The sequence below is a fragment of the Tupaia chinensis genome, unplaced genomic scaffold (assembly GCF_000334495.1).
Source record: "Tupaia chinensis unplaced genomic scaffold, TupChi_1.0 Scaffold000493_1, whole genome shotgun sequence".
NCBI lineage: Eukaryota > Metazoa > Chordata > Mammalia > Scandentia > Tupaiidae > Tupaia > Tupaia belangeri.
In genome coordinates, this window is record NW_006160005.1 from 81021 (window position 1) to 90334 (window position 9314).

Sequence of the window (9314 nt, forward strand, 5' to 3'; positions counted from 1 at the left end):
CAAACCTAAAGTCAGTAAATGAATTAATCTATAAGCATGGTTATGGCAAAATCAAAAACAAGCTAATTGCTTTGACTGATAACTGTTTGATTGCTCGATCTCTTGGTAAATTTAGCATCATCTGTATGGAGGATCTGATTCATGAAATCTGCACTGTTGGAAAATGCTTCAAAGAAGCAAATAACTTCCTGTGGCTTTTCAAATGATCTTCTCCATGCGGTGTAATGAAGAAAAAGACCACCTTTTAGTAGAAGGTGGAGATGCTAGCAACAGAAAAGACCAGATGAACAGACTTCTTAAAAGGGTGAACTAAGGACTCCACTATGATTATTTTTGTAATCTGGTCAGTAAATAAAGAGTGGCTGTTTTCAGACTGAAAAAGAAGAAGAAGGAGGAAGAGGAAGAGGAGGAGGGAAGGAGTAGGATAAGAAGAGAAAAAAGAGAAGGAGAAGAGGAGGAAGAGGAAGAAGAAGGAGAAGAAGAAAGAGAAAAGAACATGGGGGAGGGGACCAGCAATTGGCATAATAACTATGTCTCTGGACTCCCATGTTGACTGCGGTTCAAGTCCTGGACCCGGTGGCTTAAAATCACCCTGGCAAGCGTGCATGTGCCTGCATGTGTGTGTGCATGCGTGCCCTAGATCCTGAGAGGAGAATGGAGAAGGGATGGATTCTCTCACTTTCTGTCTCTCTCTGTCTTTCTGGTGAGCACATGTGTCCTATAAGAAAAACCTCTCCAAAAAAATAATAAAATGGGGGAGAAGCTAAAATGAGCTTTAATCCCACAGTAATGTCACCAACTATTACTAGAGTATTTCCACAAAATGTGTTCAAAGGTATCTTCACCTGACAAGAGTGAAGGAAGAAATCAAGAGTCTAGAGCTCCCTCCAAACATCTACACAAATTCCCTGAAGGTGACAGAGTCTTTCATGTATGTATTCAATTCAATATATACTTTTTGTTTTGTTTTGCTTCAGAGTGCGTGTGGTTGTTCGTGGCAAAGAAATGGAGAGAAAATATGAAAACTTTCCAACAGGGCATGGTCACACCACAATCCCTTCTCTTCATTTCTCCATCCTGCTTTAATTTGGAGTGCACATGTGGGATCTGGCTCCTTTAACCTCCAGGCCACAGGCTAGCCTGTCAATACTTATTCTATAAGCATGTATAAAATATTCCTGGCTGTTCTTGGCACTGTAGGCCAGACACACAAAGCTTTATGCCCTCAGAATGTCCATTCTACTAGAGGAGACAGATAATAAAGAATACATCTGTATCTATGTCTATATCTGTATTAATATCTATATCTATGTATATTATGTGGGAGTTCATGAGTGCTATGAAAAAAAAAAACAATGGAGAAGAGTAGAGGAGATCAAAAGTTCCAGGGTTGGGTAGAGTTCCAATTTTAGATAGGAAAACTGTGAAAGCCCACAATGAGAAGCAACACGTGAGCCTGATGGAGGTGAGGCTCTGTGATGCAATTCAGGCACACTGGGGCAGAGTGTTCCAGCTGGAAGCAACAGTGCAGAAATCCTATGGTCCAGTGTATGATTCAAGATTAGTAAGGAGGCCTGGGGGGACCAGGGAAGAAAGAACAGGGAACAGAGCTAAATGAGGTCATAGAACTGATATGGATCAGATCATGTGGCTCCTTACAGGTCATATAAGGACTATGCCTCATACTCTGAGTGAAAGGAGCAGTTATTGTAGGGTTTGATGGAGGAGTGACCAAGACCGTCAGATGTTGCTGTCACCTCTACCTTTGATGCCCGTCTACTGATGCTCTAGGCTTCTCGACCAACCTCCACACCCACCGTGATTGCTCCAAGGCTGTGGCACACAATTTTGTAAGCACATGTGTGTGTGTTGAGTGGTGTGGATTGAGGGAAGACTCTGGAGGAGGTGGCATTTGATCTGAGACCCAGATGAGAAGAAGGAAGCAGTCTTGGAAAGTTCTGGTGAAAAAACTTTCCAGGGGTGCAGCAAAAGGATTATTTTCCAGAAACAGAAGGTAGTGGTAGTGGGCACAGGACTGCCACAGGTACTCATCCAAGATTCTGGGTGGAGGAGCCCCTCCCCACCCAGCTACTCCCTCTCTTTGGTATAAAACAGAGACACCCTGAGATACGCAGAAAGAGGGAAAGATAAACATTCAGGGGTGACACGAAGTCACACAGGTGTCTCCATACAATTTCCCACCCTCAGCTACTCAACGCCCACCATAGAAGGTGCAGAGACTGTCACTAAGAAAGTCCTGCCACTCAGGAGCCCCCATGCTCCAACTCAAATGTTCTACAGGAGAAAAATGGAGAGATGGGATCAGATAAGAGGTTTTGGTTTTTCAATTATTATTTTTAGACACAGGGTCTTGCTGTGTTGCCCAACAAAGGCTTACATTTTCATTCCTCTTGCCTCAGTGTCCCAAGTAGCTGATCTTATAGGGACAGGCCAACAGGACTGGTTATAGAGCTGTTTTGGAGACAAAGGCACACAAAATACACCCATGTGCTCCAAAACAGAGTGAAAAGACAACGAAGGAACAGGACTACTGTGACCCTGCTTTGGTTTACGTGATCTTATAGTTCAGTTTACATCTCTGAGATACTAAGGAGTTTGTCATACTCCTGGAAGTTCTGCATGCTATAGGCCTGTTCCAGAGAGGCCACAGTGCATAAAGCTATACAAGAAACAGGCAGATGGGGAATACAGAGCACTAGAGGAAAAATATGGAAGCAATAAATGGAGCAGGTAAGGAAGAAAGAAGAAGGGGGGTGGTTGGGGCAAGGTACATGTGGCCAAAGGTTGGTTGACTGGTCCTGAACTCTCTATCCCACTTCCACACATCTACCTCTCTGGCACACCTTGCACAGCTTCTATTCAATCCCTTCTGATGCTTGGTGTCCTTCCTGTCCCCACTCAGGGGTCTTCTGCAACCTCCACTCAGGCAAGAAAGGTCCCCCAGAGTAGAATGATTCCCTGTCGGTCCACGTAGGCATGGTGGGAGGTATGGTTGGAGAAATGAACATTAAACAGGCTTAGGAAAGGCCAAGCATGCCAGGCCCCGGGCAGGGGCCTGAGGGACAGGGTGGGAAGCCGCCCTCCGTGCTGGGAGTCCCTCCGTCTGAGTCAGTATGAGTGAGTCCTTGACACCAGAGTCCTGCTCCTCTTCACAGGGATCTCCATAGACAGCGAGTGGATGATAAGGAGAGGGTACTGACCTCTGTCAGGATGGACCATTGAAGGTGGTGCTCGGGGTCACCACCTTCGTAGCTATTATTCTGGTGCACTGTGGGTTGAGGGCTGGAGAGGTGTCGCAATTATCGCTAGGAGCAACAGGTGGATGAGAGCAGCCTCGCCCTGTTTAAGTCCCAACTAACACCAGTTTTCCTCCCTCCTATCCCCCCCGGTCCACCCTCTGCGATCCTTCCCATAGCCCTTCAGGCTGGCTGCCTTGGAGTTCTTTCTGAAAGCTGCTCTCTCCCCTCTTTCCTTCTCAGGGTTCATCCCCCTCCAGCTATGGAGGTCATTGCGGGTTCCGGTTCTCCAGGTCGGTGAGTGCAGGGCCAGGCGCAGCCCCCTAGTGCGGAGTAGCTCTCCTCGGTCTCGGTCGGCACAACTTGCCCTGGCGGCCTCCCGCAGACCCCACTGACCGTGGTCCCCAGCTCGCCTGCTCCGGATTACGGTCTCTCCACCGCACCGCAGCCCCAGAGCGCCTCAGGGACCACCGAGGAGCAATGTGGCAGAAGTCCGGGAGGTTTCCCTCTGCCCCTACAGGACGACCATCACCCGAGGTTAAGAGGCCTGTGTTCAGTAAGATGGGACGCTTCACGACCCGCTGGGATCGGCTCCGGGCCGGGCTAGGTTAGCGCCGCTCTCGACGGCGGGACGGTGCTTTTCCAGCGGTCCCGGCACGCGGCTGTGGCACTGGCACTGAAGCAGCGTTTGGCGCTGAGCCGGCCCAGACAGGAAAGAGCGAGGTGAGAGGGAGGCTGTAGTGTGCCTGGAGGCTGCCGAAGGAGCGAAGAGCCTGGAGGGGGGAATGGAGAGAAGGTGGTGACACGAAGTCACACAGGTGTCTCCATACAATTTCCCACCCTCAGCTACTCAACGCCCACCATAGAAGGTGCAGAGACTGTCACTAAGAAAGTCCTGCCACTCAGGAGCCCCCATGCTCCAACTCAAATGTTCTACAGGAGAAAAATGGAGAGATGGGATCAGATAAGAGGTTTTGGTTTTTCAATTATTATTTTTAGACACAGGGTCTTGCTGTGTTGCCCAACAAAGGCTTACATTTTCATTCCTCTTGCCTCAGTGTCCCAAGTAGCTGATCTTATAGGGACAGGCCAACAGGACTGGTTATAGAGCTGTTTTGGAGACAAAGGCACACAAAATACACCCATGTGCTCCAAAACAGAGTGAAAAGACAACGAAGGAACAGGACTACTGTGACCCTGCTTTGGTTTACGTGATCTTATAGTTCAGTTTACATCTCTGAGATACTAAGGAGTTTGTCATACTCCTGGAAGTTCTGCATGCTATAGGCCTGTTCCAGAGAGGCCACAGTGCATAAAGCTATACAAGAAACAGGCAGATGGGGAATACAGAGCACTAGAGGAAAAATATGGAAGCAATAAATGGAGCAGGTAAGGAAGAAAGAAGAAGGGGGGTGGTTGGGGCAAGGTACATGTGGCCAAAGGTTGGTTGACTGGTCCTGAACTCTCTATCCCACTTCCACACATCTACCTCTCTGGCACACCTTGCACAGCTTCTATTCAATCCCTTCTGATGCTTGGTGTCCTTCCTGTCCCCACTCAGGGGTCTTCTGCAACCTCCACTCAGGCAAGAAAGGTCCCCCAGAGTAGAATGATTCCCTGTCGGTCCACGTAGGCATGGTGGGAGGTATGGTTGGAGAAATGAACATTAAACAGGCTTAGGAAAGGCCAAGCATGCCAGGCCCCGGGCAGGGGCCTGAGGGACAGGGTGGGAAGCCGCCCTCCGTGCTGGGAGTCCCTCCGTCTGAGTCAGTATGAGTGAGTCCTTGACACCAGAGTCCTGCTCCTCTTCACAGGGATCTCCATAGACAGCGAGGGGATGATAAGGAGAGACCTCTGTCAGGATGGACCATTGAAGGTGGTGCTCGGGGTCACCACCTTCGTAGCTATTATTCTGGTGCACTGTGGGTTGAGGGCTGGAGAGGTGTCGCAATTATCGCTAGGAGCAACAGGTGGATGAGAGCAGCCTCGCCCTGTTTAAGTCCCAACTAACACCAGTTTTCCTCCCTCCTATCCCCCCCGGTCCACCCTCTGCGATCCTTCCCATAGCCCTTCAGGCTGGCTGCCTTGGAGTTCTTTCTGAAAGCTGCTCTCTCCCCTCTTTCCTTCTCAGGGTTCATCCCCCTCCAGCTATGGAGGTCATTGCGGGTTCCGGTTCTCCAGGTCGGTGAGTGCAGGGCCAGGCGCAGCCCCCTAGTGCGGAGTAGCTCTCCTCGGTCTCGGTCGGCACAACTTGCCCTGGCGGCCTCCCGCAGACCCCACTGACCGTGGTCCCCAGCTCGCCTGCTCCGGATTACGGTCTCTCCACCGCACCGCAGCCCCAGAGCGCCTCAGGGACCACCGAGGAGCAATGTGGCAGAAGTCCGGGAGGTTTCCCTCTGCCCCTACAGGACGACCATCACCCGAGGTTAAGAGGCCTGTGTTCAGTAAGATGGGACGCTTCACGACCCGCTGGGATCGGCTCCGGGCCGGGCTAGGTTAGCTCCGCTCTCGACGGCGGGACGGTGCTTTTCCAGCGGTCCCGGCACGCGGCTGTGGCACTGGCACTGAAGCAGCGTTTGGCGCTGAGCCGGCCCAGACAGGAAAGAGCGAGGTGAGAGGGAGGCTGTAGTGTGCCTGGAGGCTGCCGAAGGAGCGAAGAGCCTGGAGGGGGGAATGGAGAGAAGGTGCGGGCTGGGTGTGTTAGGAGGAGCTGAGTTTGAGGCTGAAGCGTGAGATTTGGGTGTAGTCGTGCGCTGTGTAGAGCATGCGGTCCGGTGTTGAGTGCTGAGCGCGTGTGGCGGCTGGGGAGTGAGAGAGAGAGAGGGAGAGGAAGCACGAAAAATGACCGATGGCGCATTCGAACACTAGAGTTGTGTCCAGGCAGTAGCTGTGTAGAGGAGGCAAAAACGAAGCCAAGCAAAGCCCCGCCAAGCGAGGAAGACGCAAAATATATTCCAGGACTCGAACCACATTCGTTGGTCATGTGGGAATCCAGCTGCCTTAACCTTCACGCCACCTGCTAACGCGAGAAAAAGGCTTTCCGTAGGCTTCTTGAAGGCAACAGGCTGTCACAGGCACAGATCGAAAAGTGTTTCAGTTAATGCACGGGTTGTTCAACCACTCCCTACATGCGATTGACCTCACTGCAAGCGCCTCCTCTCCTGTCTCTTGCTGCTTACACTTAGTGGCTCACACCACGAATTGGTCCTAGTCTTTCCCCAGTGGAATTCCTAACTTGAGCTGACTTGGTTCCCGTTGGCTCAGCATCTTGCTTCATAGCTTCTAACGCTCTCTTGGCGCTCAGCTTCAGTAAACAAATCCCAGGAAAGAACTCTGGAGGAATGTAGCTTGGATCGCATAGGAGGGGACTTCTAAGAGTTCGGAGAATTTAAGTATGAGTGTGTTTATTCTGAAATCCATGCACAATTTTTTTTTCATAATCTGTATTTTCCGTGAACTTTTTGAAGGTCTTGCTTAGGATCAGCCCTTTGCAGGCCTCAGGGGAACCACATGATGAGATTTCAGAGATTCATTCCTAGGACGTAAGGTGATAGAACAACTACTAACTCTGTTATTACTGATGAAGATGTTTTAAAGTGTGGCTTTAGTTCTGGTCAGATGCTGTTTTGTTTTATTTTGTTTTGTTTTCTTACCTCAGGGCCCTTGTGCTGCTGGAAACAGATAAAGAGAAAGAGAAAGTGAGAAAGCCCCCCCACCCACCCACCTCTTCCTAAAACTATGATGACCATGCTGTAATACATTCTCCATTTCTCCTTTTCTGATTTCGGCAAAATTGAAGCAAAAGGACCTCCATCTTTGAACTTTACGTTGTATTTGTTTCCTCCTTTTGTCTAGAGTAAATTGAGTTATTAATAGTTTTACTGTCTTCGCTAACTAGCCAGAAACCTTTTTGTTTAGATGTTCCTTAGCAATGTAACCACCAATCACCAGACCCCTGCTCGGAGCCATGGGGGCCATTAAATAAAGGTCTAAACAGTGCTCTTAGAAATAATTAACCTGCTTGGTCTGGGCCACGGAGACTTGAAGCTCTCCAGGAGAACTCTGACTCTAGGTCAGCGCTCCCCTCGCTCACCTCACCCTTGGCTCCACCCGGGTCCCGTCTACACGCACTGTGCGGAAAATGGAGCTGATCCAGAAGGCTAAGCTGGCCAAGGTGGCCGAGCAGGCCGAGCGCTATGACGACATGGCCACCTGCATAAAGGCTGTGAATGAGCTGGGCGCCGAGCTGTCCAAGGAGGAGTGCAACCTGCTGTTGGTGGCCTACAAGAACGTGGTCGCCTTCTTCTGCCACTCCGGATGCCGCGTGTGTGCTTATTCGGTAAGGATCTGATACCTCTTTTGTGAAGGGGCAGCTGAGGAGACTCGGCCACTCGCCATGGCTGACGAAAAGAAGGACAGAATTGAGGAAGGAGTCAAGACAGAACAACAATCATAATAATTTGAAGGTGGCAGAGCAAAATGGTTCTGTGGTGTATTTTAAGACTAAGAGGTTTACACCACTTAGTAAACTAATGATGAAAAGCTATTGTAAACGGCAGAGTTTGTCAATGAGGTTGATCAGATGGATCAATGAAACAGACACAACTGCACACTTAGAAATGGAGGATGAAGACACAATTGATGTGTTCTTTCTTTCTTTATTTCTTTAGAGAGAGGTTTTCGCTAGAGGACCAGGCAGACAGAGGGAGACAGAGAGACAGAAAGCAAGAAATCACCCCCCCAGGGCAACGCTGCAATCCCTTCTCCTCCCTTGATCTTGGGCACGCACGCACACGCGCCCAGAGTGAGTTTAAGCCGCCGGGTCCAGGACTTGGTCCAGGACTTGAACCGCGGTCAACCACGTGGGAGTCCAGCGACATAGCCATTATGCTAACCGCTGGCCCCTACAATTAATGTGTTCTAATAGTAGACAGGAGGTATCCATTATAAAGCGAACCTACTACTTTACTCCAGAACTCTGTTCTTACAGACCAAGAATACATTCTCAAGTGGAAAAATAGGGAACCAGCAGTTAGCGTAATGGCTATGTCGCTGAACTCCCACGTAGTCGACCGCGGTTCGTGTCCCGGACGCCGCGGCTTAAAAAAAGGGCGCGTGTGCATGCGTGCCCAAGATCCCGAGAGGAGAATGGAGGAGAAGGGATTGCGGCGTGACCATCCTCCCTGGGGGGTGATTTCTCGCTTTCTGTCTCTATGTCTCTCTCTGTCTGTCTGGCGAGCACACGCGCCCTACAGTGAAAATCTCTCCAAAAAAAGAAAAATACAATTTGGTTTCACCACCTCCTGACTACTACAGAAGTTTTCTTTATTATTTCATTCTCCCTTCCCTATTCTTTTACTGTACATGCTGGTATATGTGTACATATTGGAGAGGTTTTTCCTATAAGGCCCATGAGCTCGTCAGAAGGACAGAGACAGAGAGACAGAAAACGCGAAATCAATCCCCCCCGGGGCGGGGGTGGTGGCCACGCCTCCTTTCTCCTGAGTTTAAGCCACTGGGTCTGAGACTCAAACTGCGGTCTACTACATGGAGGGGGTGGTGTCCAGCAACATAGCCATTATGCTATCTGCTGGTCCCATACATTGCACTTTTTTTCCAACTAAATGGTCAATGGTATGTTTTGATTGACATCACATGGAGATGAGATGGGGAAAATACTGGTTATGTGAAAATACTCCCTTTTTCCTTTAGTGGCATGCTCATTCAGCTCTTATCTTTATATTCCAGTTATTTTGCTCTCAATTTTTAGCAAAGGGGCCAGCAGTTAGCGTAATGGCTATGTCGCTGGACTCCCATGTAGTCGACTGTGGTTCGCGTCCTGGACCCGGTGGCTTGCGTGTGCGTGTGTGCCCAAGATCCCAAGAGGAGAATGGAGGAGAAGGGTCTGTGGCGTGGCCATCCCCCCTGGGGGGTGATTTCTCGCTTTCTGTCTGTCTGTCTCCCTGGCGAGCGCATGAGCCCTATAGCAAAAACCTCTCCAAAAAAAAAAAAAAAAAAAAAAAAAAAAAAAAAAACCTTCCATCCCTTTTTTTGTTT

General features: G+C 49.7%; 1 pseudogene; it reads left to right on the forward strand.

Annotated features, from left to right (window-relative positions):
* The first annotated feature begins 7395 nt into the window (after positions 1-7395).
* LOC102482995 (14-3-3 protein theta-like) overlaps positions 7396-9314 on the forward strand; it is a 3630-nt pseudogene continuing 1711 nt past the window's right edge.